The 27,452-nt window shown below is 45.8% G+C and overlaps 1 long non-coding RNA gene and 2 pseudogenes across 3 annotated transcripts in view; 1 reads left to right on the top strand and 2 right to left on the bottom strand.

Moving 5' to 3' along the window:
- LOC145506461 (liprin-alpha-1-like) overlaps positions 1-27,452 on the top strand; it is a 73,921-nt pseudogene that overhangs the window by 19,508 nt on the left and 26,961 nt on the right. The window contains exons 2-4 of the transcript XR_014053948.1: positions 3,033-3,117; positions 10,003-10,178; positions 10,268-10,365. The product of XR_014053948.1 is annotated as a liprin-alpha-1-like (transcript). The remainder of the gene's footprint in view (positions 1-3,032; positions 3,118-10,002; positions 10,179-10,267; positions 10,366-27,452) is intronic.
- Positions 17,792-26,142, bottom strand: LOC145506974 (uncharacterized). The gene is made up of 2 exons (XR_014054479.1): positions 25,250-26,142; positions 17,792-20,721 (listed from the first exon to the last, which is right to left on the bottom strand). It is a non-coding gene; the product is annotated as an uncharacterized LOC145506974 (long non-coding RNA).
- Positions 24,000-25,215, bottom strand: LOC145506491 (tyrosine-protein kinase RYK pseudogene; annotated as a pseudogene). The gene has a single exon (XR_014053970.1). The product of XR_014053970.1 is annotated as a tyrosine-protein kinase RYK pseudogene (transcript).

The raw sequence follows: 27,452 nt of genomic DNA, 5'->3' as shown, positions 1-27,452 counted from the left end.
CTGGGATTCTCCAGGCAAGAACAGTGGAGTGGGTTGCCATTTCCTTCTCCAATCCATGAAAGTGAAAAGTGAAAGTGAAGTTGCTCAGTCGTGTCTGACTCTTAGCGACCCCTTGGAATGCAGCCCACCAGGCTCCTCCGTCCATGGGGTTTTCCAGGCAAGAGTACTGGAATGGGGTGCCATTGCACACAGTTGTGTAAATACTGTTGTTGTCTCTGTTTGATGAGTGATGAAGCTTCGTTGTTGTTGTTCAGTCATCAGATTTTGTCTGATTCTTTGCGACTCCATGTACTACACGCTCCATGGAATTCTCTAGGCGAGAATACTGGAATGGCTAGTGTTTCCCTTCTCCAGGGGATTTTTCTGACTCCCCACAGATTGTAAGGCTAAGGTTGAGCATTATTGTTTTCTATTTCATTGCAAATAGCCTTTGGGTATCTGAAAGGACAGGGTAGGTACTTTCAAGGGGTCTTCTGCATAACAAAGCCCTTTCGGCAAATGTGGTCATAATATCCAGGTAGGCGTTGCTGCTGTGAGTGTCACATCTCAGCCAGAAGGCAAATTCTGAGCTCTTCCTCTGGCAGAAACCAATTCACAAAATAAGCCAAGAAAGAGAGCTGGAAAAACAAACCACACCAACAACCGGAAAAGCATTCCTCATGAGGCAAAGCTAGAGAAAACTCAACAACCTTGTGGCCCAAAAACCCTCTTGGAAACGAATGTTCAGTAAGGAAGAGATGAAACAAGGCAAGTTCCAAGGAAGAGGCCATGCCCATGGACAGTGTAGTTTAGAGACGGCCTGACCGCTAGATGAAGACACACGCCAGTGTAAAGCCTTTGCAGACAGCAGTGATGGTCATCACCAGAGTTAAGTGTTTAGTCTGGTGACAACCTGCCCTGGGCACCACACGAGGGAGCAGACCTGGTTCTCTTCCTCTGCCCTCACACCATTTCCTCATGAAGGCAGCTCAGGTGCTATTGTGCCCTGCCTGCCTGTCTGGCTCATCCATGAGCTATGACCACCTCCAGGGAAGGACTCCGCCTTCTCTTCTCTGTGCACCATGAACCTGCAAAAAGTTGGCCTTCAGAACCTCAGGAGACTCACCCCACCCCCACTATAGGCAGAACCCTCCGCAGGCATTAAAACAGCTGTGGAGTCACTATGGCCCAAGCCCTGGTTACGGATCCCTGGAGCCTACTACAGCCTGTACAGCGTGAATAATCAGGTCCTTTATACACAGATTCCCGCCTGTCAGATCTGAGCTTGGGATTCATTGTAAGCTCTGGCCCTCCCATGGCAGCCAGGGGGGCCGCGAGTAGACAAAGGGGCTAGAATCTGAGTTTCGAGGGAGGCATTGAAAGGACAGGCACGGAGGCAACCTGTTGCAAACTGAGGGAGGGTCCCTGCGTGTCTCAGAGGAGGCCTCTGGTGTGCAAGTGTGGAGGAGGGCCCCCACGGTGCAAAGGAAAGAGAGGTACTCAGGGGCAAAGGCTCTTGGCCTCTCCTGTAGCAGCTCCAGTTGGTAGCCCGTGAAAAGTGGACAGCCAATGTGGTCACATGAGCGTGACTCTTATTCCCTCACAAAGCAAGAGAAAGGGGGCAGGGTGTGGCAGTACCCCGAGGTGTGGTGGGGTGGATGAAGGGAGGTGTCCTTCCTCTCTTTAGTGCAAACTGCTTTTGTCAGCCTCAGAGCTGCCAGACGGCAGTTACCAAGTCAGGTCCCCACAGTACCCAGTGTGGGCTGGGCGCCTTAGCCCCTGTCACATGGACAAGCCACACCTTATGGCTTCCCTGAGTTCTAACAGCAGGATCTGGGGGTTTTGTCTAGGTACACACTTCCTTGCTGTAGCTCTGTTACCTCCTTTGAGCCCCGCTCTTGTCCTCTAGAAAAAGGACATTGATTGCTACCTTAGCAGGTTGCTACCTTAATCCTGTGAAGACTAATTAGGGGAACCCTACAATGAGTAGCTTGCCTTAAGACATATCAATGACTAGCTGGCCTTAAGAGATCCTGGGCTTCCCTGATAGATCAGCTGGTAAAGAACCCTCCTGCCATGCAGGAGACCCCGGTTTGATTTCTGGGTCGCGAATCCTGATCCGCTGCAGAAGGGACAGGCTACCCACTCCAGTCTTCTCGGGCTTCTCTTGTGGCTCAGCTGGTAAAGAATCTGCCTGCAATGCGGGAGACCTGGGTTCAATCCTTGGACTGGGAAGATCCCCTGGGGAAGGGAAAGGCTACCCACTCCAGCAGTCTGGCCTGGAGAATTCCATGGACTGTAGAGCCCATGGGGTCGCAAGAGTCGGACACGACTGAGGAACTTCACTTCACTTTCAAGAGATATGACCAGAATCCAGATTAAACTGGAGGCTCCCAGTGTCCTCTGGCATTTCTTCCCTGAAGCCAGCCAGAACCCACACACATGCATTTCCAGGGTCTCCACTTAGCCAGCTGGACAGAAAACCCAGCGTGGTGCAAACAAGCTGACAGACAAGCAGGAGAGGACTCACCGGCAGACGGCTTTGCTCAGGTCTCAGGTGGATCTCCGGGACCACAGCAGGAACCGGCGCTCTCAGCCCCTGGGCTCAGCAGCGCCCTCATTCTCAGGCGGGCGGCTCTGCCCTGACGGGCGCGGGAAAGCCACCAACTGCCCCAGGCTGACCTCACGCCGCTTCCACCGCTGTAGCCTGACTTCACCCGGCCACACCCCTTTTGGCGGATCTTCCTCTTCCTCCCTTGATTCCAGCCTGAGGTCCGGCCCTGGGCCCCGATTGGTCACAGCCCCAGTCCTGAGCCAATCACGGTGGCCAGGGAGGATGGAGCACACCGATTGGCCAGCTCCAGGTCATGGGACCATATTCCAGGTCCCGTGACCATACTCCAGGTCACGTGTGAGCTGCTCGCCCTGTGTCAGCGGTGGAGAGAGTGCCGTACCCCAAGAGCAGGGCTGAGAGTCCAGTCACTGTGTCCGTGTGCTCAGGGTCCTGGGACGTGCCTGCGCGTCCTCTCTACACACCGCTTTGTCCTCTGCAGACGGATGATTCACGATAAACCTCTTCGCTTCGCAAGCGCTGTTGCACGCATCCACATTCAAGGGAGCAAGGCCTCCGGTTTGAAGGTAAGTTTGGAGATCCTCTCTTAACCTCCGGGCTTGTTTCTTGTATCCTGTTAGAATAATTTATTCAGTCTGAAAACCCCCAGGAGGACCACCACATGCTGCTTTGCGTATTCAGGATTCTTAGCTGTTCTGAGTAGAGGGCATGGCCCAGGGGCCTCCCAAAGGGAATGAATTTTGTCCAAGGCAGCACCTGAGAGGCTGAATCTCTGAATCACTTTGCTGTACACCTTAGACAAACAAATTATGGTAAATCAGCAATACCTCTATTTAAACAAAAGATATTTCCTCATCAAAAATTGTTCGAATTTTGTCAAGTTTTTCTTTCAATTGTTGGTTCTTCGTATGCAGTCTAATTGGTTTGGTGGTGTTTTGTGAGGTAGGGATCCAACTTACCTTCTCCTATGGATACAATATTGTCCCAATGGGACGATTCCTTTGTCCTTTCTCCTGGAAATGTCCTTTCTGCATTTACATGTTAAGAAGCATTTTTTTTTAAATGCCAAGTATCAAGGACTGCAGGTCTTTGGTAATTTGTACAGCACCCCAGAGGCATGTTTCCACTTCTGTGTCTTCTCTTCGCATTTTACCATTGCCCGTTTCTAGTATACACAAGTGCCCTCAGAGGGCTCTCTGCAGTGAACCATGTATGTTTCTGTGAGGACAGAGGATGTGAGCACGGAGGAGAGGCTGAGTCCATAGTGACCATGTGAGCATGCTCAGCAACCCCAATATTAAGTCTGGCTGAGACTTTCTCAGGCAAGGTCTGTGTTTCTTCCTCTTGGTGTCTGGATACGCAAAAAGATGTTGGTGGATTGGGACGTGGGTCTCTGGGTCCAGCAGTGTAGAGATATACCCATGGCCTGCTTTTCCATGATATTTTCCTCCTGCGGGCTCCGCTGAGCTGGTGTGGAGAGATTTCTGCTAAAGGCTTGAGAGGTAGTCAATCCTTCTGCTTTTCATGCCCTGCCTCGTCCATACTTCTGTCATTTTTTTTTAATATAGCTAATTTTCAATGGTGTTAGCCCTTGTGTCATTGTGACACTCAGGCACCTGTGGTTTAATAGACCTCCAAGTCCCGGGAGCTCTTTGCCTGGTGGAGACATGGAGCACTCAGGGAGCAGTACCACATCACCCTGGAGCCTGGACCAGAGAGAAGGTTCTTGCCAGGAAGGCTGCATCCCTGCTGTGGGGGGTTCGGAGTTATCACTTCCGATTGCACATCCCCCGGGCCCTCGGTGCAGGCCCCACTCTGAGATCTGGAAAGGAGGTGGCTTCCCTCCCTGACACAGAACTAGTATTTTCTGTCCTCGTCCTTGTCCAGTGCCATCTGGCTCCCAGGCTCTACCCTTGACCCTCACCCACAGGATCAGGAGAGCCCAGTTCTAGAGGAGTGTCATACAAGGAGAGTCTCCTGGAGACACTCCCTCCCCCGGCCTAAATAAGCACTTCTTTGGAGTTTCATAGCCCTGGGTGTAAATCCTGGGTTTGTGTCCATTTTACAGTTGAATATGCTGAGCCTCAGATCATTGTGTGATTTGCCCTGGGTCACTCTGCAGGTCAGCGGGTGAGCCGAGATTTGAACCCAGACTGTATGTCTTGGAGCCCGTGACTGTACAGGTGTTTCCGCTCCTCGGTTAAATTTATTTCAGGTTTTTTTTTTTTTTTTTTTGATGCACTTGTATATGGGACTTTTCTGTTCTCTTATGCTTCCTCTCCTGCTATATTGCTGAGTTTATTAGTTTTAATACTTCTTACTTGGTGGCGTTTTTAGGGTTTCATATAAATCCTGTCATAATCGAATAGTGACAGTGTAACTTCCTCTGTTCCAATGGGGATGCCGTGTATTCCCTTTTCTGGCCTAGTTCCTCTGGGTAGGACACTTCCACTACTATGTTGAACAAGATTGGTGAGAGCGGGCATCTTTGTACTATTCCTGATCTTTTAGGAAAATCTTTCAGCTCTTTATCACTGAGTTGGATGCTAGCTGTGGGTTTGTTTTACGTGCCCTTTAGTATGTTCCGTGGATAACCACTGTATTGAGAGATGGTATCAGAATTGATGTTACACTTTGTTGAAAGCTTTTTCTGCAATTATTGAGAAGATCACATGATTTTATTCTTAATGTTGCTCATATTGTGTACCACCGTAATTGATGTACAGATAATAAATCATGCTTGCAGGCCCAGAATAAATCCATTTGATCCTAGTGTATGATTCTTTTAATGTATTCTTCAGTTTGGTTTGGTAATATTTTTTGGAGGATTTTTACATCCAGGTACACCAGGGTCAGAGTTCTCTGGTGGTTCATGTGGTAAAGAATCTTCCTGCAATGCGGGAGGCCTGGGTTTGACCCCTGGGTCAGGAAGATCCCCTCGAGAAAGGAATGGCTACCCCACTCCAATATTCTTGCCTGGCAAATTCTGTGGACAGGGACCTGGTGGGCTATAGTCCATGGGTCACAAATAACTGGACATGACTGAGTGACTCACACTTACAAGAGTGCTTCTTGACATTTTTAATATCTACATTGAAGATTTTATCTCAGTCAAAAATTACAGTCAAAGGCAAACATGTCAAAAGTCCAAGAGTCCTTAGAATTAAATGACAATAATTCCTAACAGATGAAAGCAAGAAGGACTCCACATATTTACTCTTGATAAGAATTTTACCTCTTCCGAGGAATTCTCATTAAGCTGAATTAAAATGCAAGCTTTAGTTTAAAATCGTAACCTTTTTCGGTATTATGTTTCTATTTTGAGACTGAAAGTTTATCATTTATGTATGAGATATTAAGCAATACTATGTAGCTATTAAAATCATATTTTCACAAACTCTAATGACATTTATAAGCACTTATACTGGAAGAATAGCTAGGAATAGAAGATGATCCCGTATAGCTTTAAATGAAAGTACGTATGTGTTGAATGATAGTTTTCAGATTGTATTGATTTATTTTTATTTGGAGAATAACTGCTTTACAATGTTTGGTTGGTTTTCCTCATGCAACACCACGAATAAACCATAAGTATATTATCCACTCTTTGGTGAGACTGCCTCCCAGTTCCTGGCATCTCACCCTCTAGGTCGTCACAGAGCGCCATGCTGGGCTCCCTGTGTTATCCAGCAACTTCCCACTAGCTAGCTATTTTGCGTTGGTAGTGGCTATGTTTCAGTGCTACTCTCTCCATTTGTCCCACCCTCTCCTTCTCCAGCTGAGTTCACAAGTCCTTCCTCTACATCTGTGTATCTATTTCTGCCCTTCAAATATTCACCACTACCGTTTTACAAGATTGCATGCGTATGCATTAATATACTACATTTGTTTTTCTCTTTCTGACTGACGTCACTCTGTATCCCAGTTTCTAGGTTCATCCACCTCACTTCAACAGACTCGTATTTGTTCCTTTTCATGGTGGAGTCGTATTCCATTGTATGTATATTCCACAACTTCTTTTTCCATTGTTCTCTTGAGAGACATTAGGTTGCTTCCATGCCCTGCCTATGTTAAATAGTGCTGCAATGGACATTGGGTACATATGTCTTTTTAGAGTTATGGTTTTCTCAGGGTGTATGGCCAGTAGGGGATTGTTGTGTCATATTGTAGTTTTATTCCTACTTTTTCAAGAAACCTACGTTCCTTCTCCATAGTGGCTGTATCCATTGACATGTCTACCAACATTGCAAGAGGGTTCCCTTTCTTCCATGTCCTGTCCAGCGATTATTATGTGTAGAATTGTTGATGATGGCCATTCTGACTGATGTGAGGTGATACCTCATGTAGTTTTGATTAGCATTTCCTGAATAATGAGCGATGTGGAGCATCTTTTCATGTGTTTGGTGGCCTTCTTCCTGTTTTCTTTGGAGAAATTTGTTCAGATCTTCTGCTCATTTTTCAGTTGGTTGCTTTTTTTCCGGTATTAGTCTCGACGATCTACTTGTGTACTTTGTAGATAATCCTTTCCAAGGATTCCATAACGTACAGAATTCCTCAGAACATACCTTAGTCTTTGGACGGAAGAACATCAAGTGCCTTCTTTGGTGTGTATGTATGTACATGGCATGTGTTTATTTTCATTGTGCAGATATTGCACTTATTCCATTAGATTTATCCCTGAGGAGTTCATAGGTTTTGATGACATTATAATAAAGGGTATTCTTTAAAATGTCAATTTCTGGTCTAGTTTAGTATGTTGAAATACAGTGCATTTTTATATGTTGACCTTGTATACTGCAACGTTGCTGAACTCACTTTCATGTGTGTACCTCTTTTGTTGATTCATTTTCCACGTTAATCATCAGGTCGTCAGCAAGTACAGTTATATTGTTTTTTCAGTTCATATGATTTCGATTTCTTTTTTCTTGTCTTGTTACAGTGGCTAGGAGTTCCAGTACAGAGTTGAATAAAAGCCAAGAGAGCAGACATCCTTGCTTGGTTCCTGATCTTCAGGAGAACCACCATATGATGTCAGCTCTACATTTTTTGTAGGTGCCGTTTATGAGGTTGGGGCAGTTTTCTTCCGTTCCTAGATTGCTAGATTTCCATATATCAATGATAAATATTGTCAGATGCCTTTCTCTATCTTTTGAGGTGAGACTGTGGTTTTTATTTTCAGCCCATTGATATGGTGAATTTCACTGATTTTTTCAAATGTTGGCCCAAACTTATGTTCTTGGGATAAACCCTATTTGTCATGATACCTTGTACTTTGAATTGATTACTGATTTCCTGATGTGTCATTAAGGAATTTTGCATCTGTGTCTCTGAGGGATATTGATATTCTTGAAATATGTTTGTCTGGTTTGGGTATCAAGAGAATTCTGGCCTCAGAATGAGTTAGGTGTTTCTTTCTTCACTATTTTGGAATAGTTTGTGTATAGCCAGGATTTTCTTCGTAACTGTTTGTTAGGATTCACTAGTAAGGCCATTTAGGGTAGAGATTTTGTGCGTGTGGGTGTATGGGTGGGTAAGATTTCTAACTACGGATTTGAGTTTTAATAGATTCGGGTTATCTGTTTCTTACTGAGTGGCTTTCATAGGTTGTGTCTTTCAACAAAGTAGGGTGTTTTATCTAAGTTGCCTAAAGTTGTTCACAGTTTACCCTTTCCTTTCAGTGTCTATAGGATCTGTACTGATGTTCCCTCTTTGATTCTTGATATTGGTAGTTTATGTCTTCTCTTTTTTCTTCGTCACTCTGCTTAGTCAATTTGACTGATATTTTGAAGAACCTAATTTTATTTTTTTCATTTCATTTTGTTTTTCTGGTCTCTGTTTCATTGATTTTTGCTCTTTCATTTTCTTCTTTCTGCTTGCTGTGGATTTCATTTGTTCTTTTATAAGTTTTTTAAGATAGAGTCTTAGAGGATCGATTCAAAATCTTTCTTCATTTGTGTAAGTATTTAATACTGTCAGTTTCCCTCCAGGTACTGATTTAGCTATGTCCCGTAGCTTTTTAGTATATTGTATATTCACTTTTATTCACTTCAAAATATTTCCTGTTTCATTTGTGATTTCTTCTTTGACACATGAATTCTTTAGAAATTTGCTAATTTCCTGATGTTTGGGAGATTCCTGGATATCAGGGGTTTTTTAATTTCTAATTTAATTCTGTTGAGATCAGAAAACATGCTTTGTATGATTTGAGTCACTTTAAGTATGCTGAGATTTGTCTGTCTTTTGAAGAATGTCCCATATCCCCTTGAGAAGAGTTTTATCGTACTGCTTGTTGGATAGAGTTTTCTATAAAATGTCAGTTAGATCAAGTTGGTTGATAGTGCTGTTTAAGGGGGTTCTCTGGTAGCTCAGATGGTAAAGAATCTGCCTGGAATGCCGGAGACCTGGGTTTGATCCTTGGGTTGCGAAGATCCCTGGGAGGAGGGCTTGGCAACCCACTCCAGTGCTCTTGCCTGGAGAATTGTTTAAAGGCTTCAACATCCTTACTGACCTTGGTTGGTTGTCTGTTTTGGCTTCCTTGTTCAATCAGTTATTGAGTCACGGAGAGGAAGACTGAGGTCCCTGACTGTAACTGTGGGTGTGTCTATTTCTTCTTTCAGTCTATTTCGTTGTTGTTTTCCTTATCTCTTCTTTTTAAACCTATTTTTTAATACACTTAAGTGACTTTGAAATTAGCAGATGTTTTGCTAAAGAAATTTAGAAAACAAAGCGTTGAAACTAAAATCAAAGCTAGCCAGAGATATTTTTAGTGAGTAGAGTTAGGTTGATCCTTCAAACTTGTTGATGAGTCGTGCCATTCTTTGTTGACATATTATTATGTACAAAAGCTATTTCAGAGAAGTAATGTGTAGTCAGTTACAGTTTTATTATGGTTTGGTAGATAGGTTAAATTTATTGCCACAGATGAGTCATAGACTTTTAATGGTATAATTTCTTTGTATAAAATTTTGCCAGCAAATTTAAAAGGTAGCAAAGAAAAGATCAAGTAATTTTGAAGTTATGATCAATACTGTTGTCTTTGGCTTAGCCTTTGAGATTATGTAATTGTTTAAAAATCCATTTTCAAGATAATGTAAATGGCCCTTGTGACTGCTTCCATGGGTTTTTTTCCTCAATTGCTGCTGCTGCTGCTAAGTCGCTTCAGTCGTGTCCGACTCTGTGCGACCCCATATACGGCAGCCCACCAGGCCCCCCCCGTCCCTGGGATTCTCCAGGCAAGAACACTGGAGTGGGTTGCCATTTCCTTCTCCAATGCATGCAAGTGAAAAGTGAAAGTGAAGTCGCTCAGTCATGTCCGACTCTTCACGACCCCATGGACTGTAGCCTACCAGGCTCCTCCGTCCATGAGATTTTCCAGGCAAGAGTACTGGAGTGGGTTGCCATTGTCTCCTCCATTTTTTCCTCAGTTAACCATCCTCTACTATTGAATGCAGATCCTCGCGTACAGGAACGTGAAACATGAGTGGATCGGCAACAAGTGGCTGCCCAGTCTGGGCCTCCCGCAGAACCGTAGCTATTTCACGGAGTGCCTTGTGCACGCATGGATGCTGGACCACTTGACCAAGAAAGTCCTTCGTGGGCAACTGAAAATGGTTGATAGTTTTCACAGGTCAGTCAGTGCAAGAAGTTCTCACTAGCCTGCTGAGAGATGTTTGCCTGCGGCAAGGTCTAAATTTTTTCTTTTTCTCTTGGAAACAGAAACAGTTTCCAGTGTGGAATTGTGTGCCTGCGAAGGTTGAACTATGACCGAAAAGGACTGGAAAGGAAAAGAGAAGAAAGCCAGAATGACCTGAAAGGCTAGTACAGTCCTATTTCTTGCTTCCCAGTGTATAAGCAGCCTCAGTGATTTCCTATTTGAAAGAAAACTTCAGGAAATGCTTTCCTTGGAGAAAACACACCTCGCATCATTACAGAAGAGGGAGGGACGGAAAGGACTGTTTTTGAGGTCGTCCTCTGTGGCCAGAGAACCTGTGCTCTGTCCTGGGGTTCACATGGGTGAGCTCAGTCGTGTCCGACTCTTTGCGACCCCATGAACTGTAGCCTACCAGGATCCTCTGTCCATGGGATTTTTTAGGCAAGAGTACTGGAGTGGGTTGCCATTTCCTTCTCCAGGGGATCTTCCCGACCCAGGGATCGAACCCGGGTCTCCCGCCTTCTAGGCAGATGCTTTACCGCCTGAGCCACCAGGGAAGTTCCAAACACCCATGAAAAACACTAATTCTTTCACTGAAACAGCAACAAACAGCAAAACCTTATCTTTGGTCTCTAGGAGAAGAAGAAAAAAACCGCTGCACCTCCACCAAGGACAGTGAGTGTCAATGCAAACCTGGCACTTTCTGTGGAGAAGATGCACCTGAATTCTGTCACAAATGCAGCACCGGGTGAGACACAGGAGCCTAGGGGGCTTTCAACCCACAGGAGACCCCAGTTTCCTTGTACCCCTGTCTCTCTCCTGCTTCTGTGAAGCCCCTCCCACCTCTCAGAGCTCCCCTGTGCCTGTGGGGTCTCCTGAACCTGCAGCAGCGCTCCCCACCACCCCCGTTTGTCCTGCACGGCTTTCCCAGTGGCCCCTTCCCACGTCTCCTCAGGAGGGGCCTAGAAAGACCGAAGTGCTGACAGCAGACAGAAGTCATCATGAGGCCACGTGTGTGCTCCTTCAAGGTTCCTATAAAACCGGAGCCAACTCGCCAGGCCTCACACCCAGCCCTTGCTCGCCAGTAGCACCTGAATCTTTCCTACTGGGGTGCTCGGGGGCCAATAGTAATTCACTGTCCTCTGATGCTCCAGTGTTGGCTGAGATTGGTAGGAAGAGTCAACAGGTGGATGAGAGGGCCTCGTATTTTAAGTTTGACTGGAAGATGAGTCAAACTTGTGCCCATACCCTTCTGACCCTTGACCTGGATGAGGCCCCCCTCACAGAGCTTCCTGAGCAGCCCAGGGAGGCCAGGGCGGGCCTTGCAGAGGAAGCCCAGCTTTTGAAGGACAGCTCTGAACGCTCAGCAGGAGCCCGGGGGCCACAATACACAATCCTGGATCCTTCTCCTGCCCAGTGAGGGGGAGTGAGGGGACCCTGCCCTGCAGACAGCAGGAGCCTGTCCCGCCTCCAGTCTTGTCAGGGGACCCAGGACAGGAGGCTGCCCCCTCTTTCTCCTCATCCAGCTAGCTGTCCCTGATGAGTCCCCCTGTGTCTGTACCCAGGTGCCCGGATGGGAAGGTCATGGTCATGGACTGAACGCCCTGGAGCAACATCAAGTGTGTGGACCAAGAATCAAGTACCCTGGCCCATGGGGAGGTCCTGGTTCCTGGAGAGCGAGCAGCCGTGAGCCAGAGACTACCCATCACTCCCTCTCCCTCCTCATGCACTTCACTGGTGATGAAAATGGTAACTGGACTTGGAGTCATCACTGTCCTAATCCTAATCGGATGTGCTGTATGCTGGTACTTTAAAGGTGAGGTTCTAGAAGGGAAGGAGGAGCTGCTGGCTCCCTCCTCCATCTCCCCAATCCTCCTGTTCCTCCTGGCTTGTCTCTGATCTTGTTCCCCAGGAAACCCCTCCTTCTCCCACCTCACCAGGTCCTACCAAACCGTGATCACATCGGTCCCCCCAACTCAGCTGACGGTCCCCTCTTCCCCCTGGCCGAGTCTGGTGGGAGGAGGCAGGAGAAGAAGGTGGTTCAGGAGCGCTACACAGAGATTTTCCACGAGTTTCATTTTACTTCCTTTTCTCCCTTCTCTTCTCCTCCCTGAGGGTTCTCCAGACTCGGAATGTCCCGCTTGCCGTCACAGGCCCGGGGCTCTGTTCAGTGTCTGAGCCCCCAGCCTGCACCCTGTCCCTAGGGAAGGAGGTGTGGCAAGAGGGCTGTCCCCACCACTCAGCGGATGTCTCTTCTCTTCTAGGTCGCTTGAGTGAGTGTTGCCACAAGGTGAGTCTGTTTCTCCAGCATCTGGCGGCATCAGGCCCTCAGTCACTGCTTTCCCCCCACAACAAAGCCCAGGGTGGACATGGTTCCCGGTTTGTCCTCTACTGTTGTCCCTGACTCTCTCAACTGGCCTGGGGGCTCTAGGCTGAATGTAGGAGGGAGACGGGCCTGTTGAGAGCTGTCCTAAGGCCGGTTGGCAGCGCTGGCCCTGTCCTTACTGTTTGAGACACCCTCACTCTGTAACCCTGGACCCGGAGGCATGGGGGGTGTCAGGCAGGGGTGCTCAGATCCCCTTAGCATCACACCAGAGCCTGGGTGCCGTCAGCAGAGCCCAGATGTGCTGAGTCTATGCCCCCTTGGGGGGCACAGCACAGGAGTAGGTGGGAAGGCAGAACCCACTGTGTCCCCCCAGATACTGTAGGGGTTTGTGGGTTTGTGACTCCTGGGTCAGCGCCTTGCTTTCTCAAGGCCCTTTTCTGGTGCTTATGTGTCCCCCAAGAGGGTCTGGGACTCTGGACCATGCCCACAACAATACGCTGACCAATGGAGATTCACTTTCCCTTCTGGTCCCTTGGCAGGAAAAGCTGACAGAAGACAACGCCCAGTCCCAAGATGAAGCAAGCAGTCTGTCTGTTGGTGAGTGTGGGGCTCTGGCCCTTCTGCTTGCTCGGACTGTGGTAGAGACAGGGAAAGGCAATGCTGGTCAGGTCTCCTCTCCTCTGGGGAGGTGGTGATGGAGGGAGACCAGGGCATGGAGGGAAGGGAGCCCCACTCCCTGCTCTGGAGAGAGACCAGGGCATGGAGGGGAAGGGAGCCCAAGCCCTGTTCTGGTCCACTGGCAGCTCTGATGCTGTTGATCCTCTGTCTTGTTCTCACCACATCCCTGGTCTAGAACAGGGCAGCCGAAGGGTGATCACTCCTCCCATGGCTGACCCAGTGATGGAGTCAGAGCTACATAATATTTGTCTGTGTGATTGTTACACCGTTTTAAGCCATTCCTCATCATAGTAGGAATTTCACATTTATTTCAAAAGTATTATTAAGCTGAATCTACTTGAAGTAAAATTTCTTTGTCAACATATACAAGTATTTTCATTATGTATATGTGTGTGTGTAGGGCATGGCAACCCACTCCAGTATTCTTGCCTGGAGAATCCCCATGGACAGAGGAGCCAGCAGGCTACAGTCCACGGGGTCGCAAAGAATCAGATATGACTGAGTGACTAAAGATATATATATATATATATAATATATGTATACATATATATATACACACACACACACATAGAGACATCTACAGTTTTGGGTCCTATCATTTCAATAGTTTTGAGGGTTTTGAGTATTGCCTTAATTTATAAATGAATCTAGGAGGAATTGAGATCTTTCAGACGTTCTATATTTTTCTTATGAAAAGAGTTAGCATTTTAAGTTAAGAGTTTTATAATCCCTCAACTCCATGTGTGTTTTTCTTTGGTCAATTTCTCATTTCTTGTTGAGGCTGTATCTTTGTATTACAGTGTTCTGTAACCTTATGAGTTTATCCAACTCATAATTCATTATAGAATTTATTGCCTGTTATAATTTTTAACATTCATCCATCCATACATTCACATTTAGGTATTAGTGTTGAACCATTCGAGTTTGATAAGAATACAACCATATATCCAATAACGACTCTTTTGTCCACTCCCTTCAAAGATCCTGCATTGGTTTTGTTTTGCTTATGGCTGCATCTGCCAGAATTTCAGAACAATGTTTACTAGGCTCAGTTCTGTAATCTAGGATCCTCGATGAAGACCAAGGCTGCTCTCCATTGTGTTTTACAGAAACCAGCAGCCCCTGAAGGATCTCGGAGGAGAAGATGGCTGCTGGTTCCAACAGACACCACTGAAAGTGAGTGTTTTTTTCCTGGGCAGTGGATCAGGAGTGGAGGGAGGAGCGACAGAATTAGTGTCCTAATTTCTGTCCCCGTAGCTGTTAAGGCAACTCAGAGAGGGGACGGCTTGTCCCTGGACCATCAGGCCTCGAATTCCCTCCCTGCCCCCTCCTCTTTTTCCCACCCTGCACCCCTCTGTCCTCTACCAGTGGCCCCTGACACCTCCCTGTCCTTCCCTCCTCCACCATCCTCTCCCCTCCCTGGTTGCTCAGAGCCAGGTTGACCCAACCTGAGACCTCTGAGAGGTTGTGCTGTCCAGCAGGGCACCCACTGGCCCAGGGAGGCTGTGGAGCACCTGTCCATGCGTGCTCAGTGGCTTGAATCATGTCCAACTCTTTGCAACCCCATGGACTGTAGCCTGCCAGGCTGCTCAGTCCATGGGATTCTCCAGGCAAGAATACTGGAGTGGGTTACCATGCCCTCCTCTAGGTATCATTCCAACCCAGGGATCGAACCCACATCTCTTACATCTCCTGCATTAGCAAGCAGGTTCTTTACCACTGGCGCCTCTTGGGAAGCCCCGTGGAGCACCTGAATTGTGGCTAAATCTGATGAGCTGTAATATATAACTCGATATTGTAGCTCAAGGTGTTGGTAGAAAAAAGGACTGTAATATGTCTTGTTAACAGGTTTGTTGTTTTTTTTTTATATTGATTACATGTTGAGGGGCTTCCCTGGTGGCTCAGATGGTAAAGAATTTGCCTGTAATGCAAGAGAACAGAGTTCAGTCCCTGGGTTGGGAAGATCCCCTGGAGAAGGGAATGGCAACCATTACTCTTGCCTGGAGAATCTCATGGACAGAGGAGCCTGGCGGGCTACAGTCCATGAAGTCTCAAAGAGTCAGACACACAACTGAGTGACTAACACTACATGTTGCAGTGAAAAAAATTTTTAACTTACTTTTAATTGGAGGATAAGTGTTCCACAGTGTTGTGCTGGTTTCTGCTGTACAGCAACATGAATCAGCCATAGGTATACATATATCCCCTCCCTCTTGAGCCTCCTTCCAACGCCCCCATCCCACCTCCCACAGAGCACCGAATTGAGCTCTCTGTGTTATAAAGCAACTTCCCATTAGCTATCTATATTACATATTGAAATGAAAATTTTTAGAATGCTTTTAGTACCGTATTTTATGAAAACTAGTATTACTTGTTATTTTTCATGTTTTCGGTGTGGCTGTTAGAGAATATAAACTTGTGTTGGGTGCCCTCCTTATGTACTGTGGATGGTGGTGTGCACAGCATTTCACACACACAGCATTGAATCCGCAGCACAGTCCATGAGGCAGGTGGTGTTTGCTCCATTTTATGGTTAAATTCTTGCTCAGAGTCTGTCCCCATCCAGCTCTACCAGTGTCCGGCAGTGAGGCCGAGCGGGGTGTGAGGCCGGAGACCTTCCTGCCTCCAGGCCTTTGCTTTGTCCCCAGTGCAGACGTGGCAGCCAGGGGACCTCACCCTCCTGAGAAAGGCAGCTGCCCTACGCTGAGCTCTGTTCCACCACAGTGTCCCACCGTCTGTCTCCTATCATAGATGCCTTCTCCCTCTGTGACGGCAGTCTCCCCTTCCAGATGGGCCCTCATCCCCTGCTTAGGGCAGGACTCTCTGCTGACCTGGACTGCCCCCCACTGCCCTGGGTGCCAGCGAAGCCCAATGCTCCATGCTGGTGTGGCTTGTTTCTCTGCTGCTGGGAAGCAGGTCAGGGGTGCAGAGCAGCAGGTTTAGCAGCAGGGGGAGCTCCTCAGGTTCCCACCCTGAAGTCTAGGCCTGACTTGAGGGTTCTCTGCCTTTGTGAAAGCCCGTTCCAACTCTGTCTCTGTAACTTTCCCCCAACCTAGGCCTGAAGCTGTTCTTCAGTGACTTTGCAGCTATCTTTTCCTTGTGACTTCTGTGATTCGCTCCTGAGGCAGTTGGGCCTCACATGAAATGAGATCCTTGTGGCCAGAGAATAGGCCTGGGTCTCTCCAGATGCCTTGTATGAAATGCTGCCAGTAACCAAGAAGGGACAGGGGATCTCAGTCAACACCCTGCTGGATGCCTTGGAAATGCTGGGGCAAAGATTTACAAAAGAGACAATTCAAGAGCGCCTGCTGAACTTAGGAAAGTATTAACATGTTTATGAAGAAAGTGAGGCAGGCTCTGTTGTGCCCTGAGTGTTTGAGTACCTCAATCTTTCAGTTCAGGACACTTCTTTATCCTAATAGACTTCTACTTTTTATTTGTATTTGTTTGAAATTTGTCATTCATGTTAGTATGTATGCATTCAATGATGTAACTTATAATGAAAGTGTTCGTCACTGAGTCATGTCCAGCTCTTTGCGACCCCATGGACTGTAGCCCACCAGGCTCCTCTGTCCTTGGGGTTTCTCCAGGCAAGAATGCTGGAGTGGGTTGCCGTTTCCTTCTCCAGGGGATCTTCCCTACCCAGGGATGGAACCTGGGTCTCCTGCACTGTAGGCAGTGCTTGTAATATACATCATTAAAGTGCAAACATCTTGTATGTCTTTGTACTTTTATGTTTGTGCATATATTTCTATGTGTAGAAAAATGTTTTGGAAACATAATTTCTAGGTTGTTTATGTGGGCTACCTGGTTGTGTGCTGGCAATCCAAAGCAATTAGAAATACAAACGGAGGGCATTCCCTGGCTGTTCAGTGGTTAGGAGTCTGCGCTGAGAGCCCTGAGTTCAATCCCTGGTCAGGAAGTAAGATCCCACAAGCCATGAGGCAAAAGCAAACCAAGAAACAAAAACCTACAAAACAACAACAACAACAACAATAAAGGAGAGCAAGCCCCCTGCTGGGGGAATTTGACCCCGTTGGGATTGCCTGGCGGCTTCTATAGGGTCCAGGCTTTCAACATATCAACTTTATAGTTGTGTGAATATTTGTATTTTTTATAGGGAGATGTTAACAAGTGAGCAGAGGGAGGAGGAGTGGCACACCCATGCAGCACTGTGTCTGGTGTCCATGAACTGGGCTGTTATTCCCCAGGCTTCCTCCTGCTCATCTGGGAGGTTAGGGTGGGATGTGGGTTAGATATGAGTGTCATAGTTTCTGTGTCACGTCTGGTCTTATCAGTGACCTTCATTCCATCTGGGCTCAAGGAAGAAAGGACAGGGATCTGCCATGGTTTCTGGGAGGAAGAATGGACGGGCTCCTGGGTTATGTTCAGTGTTGGCTTGCTCAGCACTAGATGGGCCCCCCTTGATACTGGTGCTCTGAGCTCAGAATTGCCTTTTTGTGTTTGAATTGGCTAATTAAGGATCTCAGCCCCTCTATAAGTTTTGATCTTCTGCAGAAAAGACACAGAAATGCTGATTCTTAAATACTGTGAGAACTCACATAAAATGCCTGCTATATTAGGGTTTTGTCTTTTTTTTTTTTATTCCTGCTAAACCTTTCTCCATAGTATTCCAATCACCGCAGGATAATTTAATGGCAGAAGCAATTCTCGGGGTGGGGGGTGTTGGTCTAGTCCATCTCAAGGCTTGTACGTTGTCTTTCCTAAGGTTGATGTGGCTGGTGTGGTCAAAACTGGAATTGCCTAAAATTTAGGTACAAATGGATACAGTATGTGGAGTTCACTTGTGTTTTTAGAAGGGCCGACCCCTGTGGTCTTGGTGCTACATCCCTCTGGCCCTGATGTCCCTCCCTTTCCTGGAAGTCAGGTGTTTCCTGTCTTTGCCGTTCCTTCTGTGCAGGACACTCTGCCTTCATCTCCAGAAGGAGATAGAAATGAATTCTTGGGACTTCCCTGGTTGTCCAGTGGTTAAGACTCTGCACTCGCAATGCAAGGAGCCTGGGTTCAATCTCTGGTTGGGGAACTGAGATCCCACATACCACAACTAAGCATGTGCTCTGCAACTACTGAGCCCATGTGCTGTAGAGCCTGCACATCACAACTAGAGAAGCCTGTGTGCTGCAATGAAGAGTCTGCATGGCTAAAATAAATAAGATAAACTTATTCACTTGAAACTGACACCTATATATTACAAAAAGCATATGCATTTGTAAAACAGTTTAAAAAAATAAATGGTCAGTCAAGTGTCAGGTCACTTGTCCCTTTCTCAGAAGACTTCCTTGAGTGCCCATCTAAAGTATCAGCCTTGTCAGTATTTGTCATGTATATTCATTTGTATATGTGTTTATTGTGTGTTTTACTAATGAGAACCTTCAAGAAACGTGAAACTTGAATCCTTTGTTGCTTTCCTGTGGGTGCTTAGTTGCTCAGTCGTGTCCGACTCTGCGACCCCGTGGACTAGAGCCCACCAGACTCCTCTGTCCATGGGATTCTTCAGGCAAGAATACTGGAGTGAGTTGCGATTTGCTACTCCAGGGGATCTTCCCGATCCAGGGATCCAACCCATGTGCCCTGTGTCTCCTGCATTGCAGGCGAGTTCTTTGCCTGCTGAGCCATCCGGGAAGCATTATTGCTTTAGGCCAATGCAAATGTGACAATTTAAAGTTTTACTTGAGACTGGATGCCTGTTCAGGTTTCTCCTCAGTAATGAATTTGTGACCAAATTAAATATGCAATGTCATATACAAATTTTATAATTTTATGTAAATGTGAAATTTTATGATTTTGAACCAAATTGAATATTCAATGTTATATACAATATTTGCAATTTTCTATAAATATGCACTTTAAAGAATTTGTGGCCAAATTAAATATGCAATGTTATATAAACATTTTATAATTTTATATAAATAAGCAATTTGATGAATTTGTGACCAAATTAAATGGCAGTTACATAAAAATTTTGCAATTTAATGTAAATATGCAATTTTATAACTTTGTGACCAAATTAAATATGTAATTTTATATAAAAAGAGGTGTGTGTGTGTGTTTTTTCCCTATCCTCTGGTTCTCTAGAGCAGTTCTGAGTGAAGGGTACAAGGGTGTGTGTTCTTGCTGTGTGACCCACTCCTTCCTTCTCCCCTTTATGCCTCAGGCTCATCCTGCATGGGTGTGCCTCCTGCTCTGACTCAAGATTTCCGGGTTCCAGATTCCTGGGGGACTGGAATTCAGCCCCTCCTCCCTGCTCTTCCCCTGGGAGAGAGGCTCCAGCCTGGCTGGGCTCCTGCACAGCCTCCCCTCTGTGGTGTCTCTGAGTCCTATCTGGGCCTGCTGGGCTCCCTGGAGGTGCAGACTGGCTCTGACAAGAGCTGTTGGGAAGGGTTGGTGGGGCCCTGCTTGCTGGGGTTCTTCTGTGGCCCCTCACTTGTGAGCCTCCTGCCACTCCGGGGCCACATTCCTCTTCTGTCCCTGCTGTCCTTTCTGCATTCTCATCACAGTGGGTCTGGTGGCTCAGCCCTGCAACCTCATGGAGACCCAATTGCCTTCCCCTGGACCTTGGGGCCTTAGGGTAGATCCCCCACCCACCTAGGTTTCCTGGGGGAGCCCCGTGGTCCCACCCCTGTCCCCTTCCCCAGAGCAAAGGTGCTAGTGCAGAGCTGTACACCCCCTTGACTGCCCCCACTCCTGCCTGTGAACGATTACATATTACATCAAGATTGGGAAGAAAAGTATTTTAGATCACAAATCAGGAGAAAGAGGTGAATTTATAATTACTTTAAAATAAATTCTTGAAAAGCAGTGTTGCCTGTGTGAGACCCCTATATCAAATCATCTAAGTTGTCCTTGAATGGATAAGACTGACTGGGCCTCCATTTGTTTTCGTGTCTGTTAACGCTTTATGAGAAGCTGAGGATGTTAGGGGCAATATTACATAATCAATAGGCTTGAGCTTCCCTGGTGGCTTACAGGATAAAGACACATATGGGATGCATCTGAGCAGTTTTGCAGGATAGGTAAGAGCATGTATTAGTGGAAACTCCCCTAAAACTTAGTGTTTTAAAACTACAGCCTTATTCTTGTTGTTCAGTCACTCAGTCATGTCCGACTCTTTGTGACCCCATGGACTGAAGCATGCCAGACTTCCCTGTCCTTCATCATCTCGCAGAGTTTGCTCTAACTCATGTCCACTGAGTCGGTGATGCCATCCAACCATCTCATCCTCTGTCGACCACTTCTTTCCATGCCTTCAATCTTTCCCAGCATCAGAGTCTTTTCAAGTCAGTCGGCTCTTCCCATCAGGTGGCCAAAGTATTGGAGCTTCAGCTTCAGTATCAGTCCTTCCAATGAATATTCAGGGTTGATTTCCTTCAAGATTGACTGGTTTGATCTCCTTGCTGTCCAAGGGACTCTCATGAGACTTCTCCAACACCACGGTTAAAAAGCATCAGTTCTTCGGTGCTCAGCCTTCTTTATGGTCCTATTCTCAAAGAGCCTCTTGATGAAAGTGAAAGAGGAGAGTAAAAAAGTTGGCTTAAAACTCAACATTCAGAAAACTAAGATCATGGTCCCGTCTAAGATTTCGTCCCATCACTTCATGGGAAATAGATGAGGAAACAGTGGAAACAGTGTCAGACTTTATTTTTTTGGGCTCCAAAATCACCGCTGATGGTGACTGCAGCCATGAAATTAAAAGACGCTTACTCCTTGGAAGGAAGGTTATGACCAACCTAGATAGCATATTTAAAAGCAGAGACATTACTCTGCCAACAAAGGTCCGTCTAATCAAGGCTATGGTTTTTCCAGTGGTCATGTATGGATGTGAGAGTTGGACGGTAAAGAAAGCTGAGTGCTGAAGAATTGATGCTTTTGAACTGTGGTGTTGGAGAAGACTCTTGAGAGTCCCTTGGACTGCAAGAAGATACAACCAGTCCATCCTGAAGGAGATCAGTCCTGGTTGTTCATTGGAAGGACTGATGTTGAAGCTGAAACTCCAATACTTTGGCCACCTCATGCGAAGAGTTGGCTCATTGGAAAAGACCCTAATGCTGGGAAGGATTGGGGGCAGGAGAAAAAGGGGACGACAGAGGATGAGAGGTTGGATGGCATCACTGACTCGATGGACGTGGGTTTGGGTAAACTCCTGGAGTTGGTGATGGACAGGGAGGCCTGGCGTGCTGAGATTCATGGGGTTGCAAAGAGTCGGACACGACTGAGTGACTGAACTGAACTGAACTGAACTTCACATCCGTACATGACTACTGGAAATACTATAGCGTTGACCAGACGGATCTTTGTCAGCAAAGTGATGTCTCTGTTTTCTAATACAGTGTCTAGGTTTGTCACATCCTTTATTACATCACCATTTCTAATGGTTCAGTGTAGTTTGGTTCTCTGATAGAGTCTCACCAGATTGGGGCTGTGGTCCCTTCAAAGGACTTGTTTCCAAGCTTACACATGAGGTGGGGGCTGGATTCAGTTCTTGGGGGCAGTTGGCAGGAGGCTATCCTTTGTCCTTGTGATGTGGGCTTCTCGTTATTGTTTAGTCACCCAGTCATGTCAGACTCTTTGTAACCCCATGGACTGTAGCCTACCAGGCTCCTATGTCTGTGGAATTCTCCAGGCAAGAATACTGGAGTGGGTTGCCATGCCTTCCTCCAGGGGATCTTTCCGACTCAGGCATTGAACTGGCATCTCTTAGGTCTCCAGCAATGGCAAGCGGGTTCTTTAGCCCAATGCCACCAGGGAAGCCCGGGCCTCTCCACAGGGCTGCACAAAACATGGCAGCTTGTTTCATCAGAGCAAGTGAGCGACCTGAGGGGGGAAGTCACCATCCTTTTACCCTGATCTTGAGACATCCCACTGCTTCTGTTGATCCATATCTCAGTCTTTTGTCTGAAACTCTGACAGGTCTGAGATCCTACTTGCGAGTTAATGAGTTACCTTGCCACAGTTATTTATGTGAGTCTTCATGAGTGTGCACGTATACCTGGGTAGCATGTATATATCAGTATACAAGTGTATATGTATGTATACAAACATACATGCTAGCCAACAGTACACACACCATCCCACTGCGAGATCTCTGGATCAAGGATCAGACTGTCTCGTTGCCGAGTAAACTTATCCCTGGTTCCCCATGGGGGGAGAGAGTAGAGGCACATGTACCTGTGTGTGCAGGGGGGTTTATGCATAAATTCCAGGTTATGAAACTCAGAGCTTAAACAGATGGCTGACACATCTACTCCTGCTCTCCTCAGTAAGAAAGATCCTGTATTTTCTTCTGGAATAGAAACAAAGTCTCTTTTGAAGGAAAGAAGCCTAGAATGTGAGCACATGGCCCTGATGGGCAGGGGACAACCTCTAGTTCCTACAGGGCAGTAGCCAACCTCTCCCTTCTAAGGCGTGTCAACCATTTGCGCTTGCTGCATGCTAAGTCGCTTCAGTCATGTCTAACTCTTTGCAACCTTATGGACCTTAGCCCACCAGGCTTCTCTGTTCATGGGATTTGCCAGGCAAGAATACTGGAGTGGGCTGCCATGCTCTCTTCCAGAGATCTTCTTGACCCAGAGATCAAACCAGCATCTCTTAGGTCTCCTGCATTGACAGGCAGGGTTCTTTACCACTAGCACCACCTGGGAAGTCCTATTAACCATTCAAACAGCCTTTAAGCAAAGTTGCCCACAATCTTTACTCCAAAAACTTAAACTTTAAGCAAATCTGGAAAATGTCATGTCCATTTTATAAACTGAAAAAATAGGATGAAAGGCCAGAAATTTGTCCCCAGTAGTAAAGATAAGCAGGGTGCACACAGTCTCTCTGCCTGGATGTTAAACATTTACTCTATGGAATTTCATTAAATACATATAAACTTTTAAAGATTTTTTGACATCCCTAAATATTTTGAGCTGGACAAATAGAAAATACAAAACTCAGTCTTTGAAATAGATTTCCACAAAAAACATGAAGTGACTTTTCACCCATCCCTTTCCTGGGTCCTGAGTCATCTTTGCCTGTTTTTCTTGACTCCTCAGACTCAGGTTTTACCATGTCTCAGCACTTGACTTCTCAACTCTTCCTTTGGTTTGTCTTTTCTGTCTCCTTGGGCACACCTCATGCTCTCCCTGCTGAATCACAGCAAAAGGTCTCTTGCTTTGACAGCCGTCTCTGTCTTCCATTTATACTACAATCCCATAGGAGTCTGGAATCTTCTTGATTCAAACCACTTCCCAGGATTTCCACCCCTCCCTCCCTGGAGAGTGTCCAGACAACGTCTTATTAAGTGCTTAGCTTTCGCTCCATTCTCTGAGTTGCTGAAATCATTTCTACACTAATGACCATTTTAGTCTACCTATTAGCCTTGTTAAATAATCATGGATTATAGAGACATTTGGGCTTCCCCGGTGGCTCAGATGGTGAGGAATCTGCCTGCAATGCAGGAGACCTGGGTTCAATCCCTGGGTTGAGAAGATCCCCTGGAAAAGGGAATGGCAACCCATTCCAATATTCTTGTCTGGAGAATCCCATGGACAGAGGAGCCTGGCAAGCTACAGTTCATGGGTTGCAAAGAGTCGGACACGACTGAGTGACTAACACACATATAGACATTTATGTGCCAAAATGTTTTTGTAGTATTATTCAAATGTCAAAAACTTCAAAATAATTAAAATGTTCCCAATGGGATTCTGGTTAAGTTACTGGTGTTAGACCCATACAATATGTTAGGGAGTTATCAAAAGTAACATTGTAGCAAAATAATTAATGAAATGAAAAAATGTTTTTAAAAAAGTGTTTAAAAATGTTAAGAGGAATAAACAAGATCATTAATAATATTTACCTGTGGTGGTTTTAAGGCAGGTGCATAAATTCTTTGATCTTTTTCTTTCAAGATATATAGCTGAACATGGAGTGCAATTAGCAACTCATCTGTAATCATTAGGACGTGGCAGAGGCGGCTATACGTGACTAGGTGCTAGAACTGGGATCTCTCCTCCGGATCGAAGGGCCAGCAACAAGCCATCACAGCAAACATTTCCTCAGGACAATGCGGGAACCACCTTTTAGGGCCCGCAGCCATGTCAAAGGGGTCCATGTCCGTGTAGGGCGTTTGGCCGAGTCAAGAGCTAGCTCCCACAGCATCACTCTGAAGGCCCACAGGTCACTGGCACTGGAGAACTCATTATTAACCAGACTTCCAAGGGCTGTCCACCGAACCCGCCTATTTCCATTGTCCCCTAGGCAATGATAGTTCATGGGGAACAAGTCTCTGGAGACGGCAGTCTGTGATCTTAACTTGAAGTGTTTCCTCAGTGATACAGTTCCTAGCAGCCCCATCTTGGTGGATGACTTCCCTTCTGGCCAGATAGCTCATTCCCCAGGCAATCTGAACAGTCATGTGAACCAAGTCTTGTTGAGAAACTGCCTGTGGATTACGGGCCTCTACTAATTGGCGCTGCCGTAAAAACAATCTAAGATTCCCCCAATTCATGTAAGGCAATAGCCCCGTGGGATTTTCTCCTTCTATACACACCCTGGTGATAGGAAGAAGATTTCCATGATGAAGACCTCGTAGCTTACAACTCTCAGTGAGCATCATTGTCACCTGAATTTCAGGAGCTTGATCTTTAACTGTTTTTACAAATACTTGGTTTTCTTTATTTGGATCTTTTTCTTTTTTTCCTTTAGCCACAGACTTTATTGTTTGAATGTTTGCAACTATTATTTTATACACTTTTAATTTTTTCCAAAACTCTATGCTCCATATTGCTAGGTCACTTCACTCTCCATTTTATTCTACATTTCCATCAAGCAGTGTTTCCCCAAATCACAATCTGCCTGATTGTGTGTTGTTGTTCAGTTGCTAAGCTGTGTCTGACTCCTTGTGATGCCATCGACTGTAGGCCACCAGGCTCCTCTGTCCATGAGATTTCCCAGGCAAGAATACTGGAGTGGGTTGCCATCTCCTTCTCCATATTTGGATCTTTTTCATCTACTAAAATCCCATGGAAAATATGCTCAAAATTACCTTACTGAAGTTCATCTTTTAGAGTTCTCCTCTCCCTGGATATTGCAATATCCTTCACCTTAGCTTTGGCCTCCAAAAGAGTGACACTTCTCAGGTCATTCTTCTGTCTTCTTTGAAGACAGAACTCTGCTTGAGTGAAAATAAAAACAAAAAACCAAACCCCATTGCTATGTCAGATAAGATATCATCAACATAGTTCAGAAGCGACAATGCAAAACAATGCTTTAAACAAAACAATGCTTATTATGCAATCTGAGACAAAGTGCACTCAGGAGGGAGCCTGATCACACTCTAGAAGAAAATGCACTCGGGAGTGAGTCTGGAATCAGAAGCAGCTTTGGTATTTGTTGGACTGTGATCCTCAGCCATTTTTGCCAAAACACGCAGAATGGATGGGTCTGACGCCCTGTGTGCTAGGCTGCAGACCCAATTTCTTAACACAGGGCAGATCACCTGGGCCAACCACCCCTGTACTCAGTGGGCAGAGCTGAGTCACTCTCCTGTCCTCATGGGGCTAGCGGGAGGGACTGACTGAAGACAAACTTCAAAGGGGTGTGATGCAGAAGGGTGCCAATTTTATTGATTGCAGCCCCATCCACTTCTTCTTCCATCTTCCTGGCTTCCTCCAATTCTCCTGGATTTAACACAAATTAACCTCAACTTCGGCCCCTTACCTAGATTTCTCAAGAATTTGATCTGGCTATAAATAGGAGGAGGAAAAAAATAAATAAGTCAAAAAACCTTTTTGCTTTGCTCAAAGACTCTACACAACCATCCTGCTTTTAAAAAATCTTATTCCCTTTCATTTCCTTTTATAATAGTTGAAAATAACATGAGGTGCTTTGGCCGAAAGTCAAGCTTGCTCTAGACCTGTGACTACCCTTTAAAGCCACAATCACACAAAGGCTCTGAAGAGCTCTACCTTCTCACCCCACTGCACAAACCCCAGTTCCTAGCTAGAGACCTAGGCCAGGATGCATTTCTTGGTCAGCCTGCTCAAGATGGATGCTTATGTAACTCTTACCTTCTTCTAAGCAAAAGCAGGAAATCTAGAAATTAGTTTTCTTTAAAATAAAGCAAGGCACGTTCAGGAGGTGGTTAAAATGGCAATAATTTCATACTAATTATTTTTCTAGATCATTTGAGGTGCTGGAGAAGACTCATGAGAGTCCTTTGGAAGACAAGGATTTTGGCCAACTGATGGGACGAGCTGACTCACTGGAAAAGACCCTGATGCTGGGAAAGATTGAGGGCAAGAGGAGAAGGGAGTGACAGAGAAGGAGATGGTTGGATGGCATCACCGACTCAGTGGACATGAGTTTGAGCAGACTCTGGGAGATAGTGAAGGATAGGGAAGCCTGGCATGCTGTGGTGCATGGGGTCACAGAGTCAGACACAACTGAGTGACTGAACAACAACAAATGAGCATTAAAGTCACGTATATTGAATGCTCAGTGTATGGGACCATTGAATAAATTCACTCGGTTACTGCTGAATCACTGTGATTACTGTAAATGTAGAAACTGGCTGGAATTCCCCTTTCAAAAAAAAAAATTTGTTTTTAGGACTTCGATGTTGGGCCTGTGGTTAAGCATCCACCTGCCAATGCAGGGGACACAGGTTCCATCCTTGATTCAGGGATATCCCATATGCCATGGGGCAACTAAGCCTGTGTGCCACAACTACTGAAGCCCACATGCCCTGCAGCCCATGCTCCAAAACAAGAGAGTCCACATCAATGAGAAGCCCATGCATTGCAATTAGAGAAAGCCTGAGCATAGCAATAAGATCCAGTGCAGCCAAAAATAAATAAATAAGTGAAATTTTTTTTTTTTAAAAAAAAGATTGGTTCATGTCTAAAAAAAATTAGCATTGTTCAAGGTAATGCTTGCTTACAAACATTTGGTTTGTTGGGACAAATAATTACATTAAATTATATCATATTAAAAAGGCCTCTCTTATAAACAGGGTCAAACATTGTATATTTTAAAATAATATTTATCATGTTTTGTTAGATATATTTGCTGCAGAAGATTAAAATGATACATATATATAAAAACCTCACTGTTTTTCCATCATCTAGATATAGCACTCTCAGCGTATTAGTGCATTTAAAAATTTTTTTCTTTCTTTATTTTTGGCTGCACTGGGTCTTGGTTGCTTTGCATGGGCTTTCTCTAGTTGTGATGAGCAGGGGCTACTC

This window comes from Giraffa tippelskirchi, chromosome 1 (genome assembly GCF_054371585.1).
Source record: "Giraffa tippelskirchi isolate mGirTip1 chromosome 1, T2T-mGirTip1v1.2.pri, whole genome shotgun sequence".
NCBI classification, from domain to species: domain Eukaryota; kingdom Metazoa; phylum Chordata; class Mammalia; order Artiodactyla; family Giraffidae; genus Giraffa; species Giraffa tippelskirchi.
This window is presented reverse-complemented; position numbering and strand designations above follow the sequence as displayed.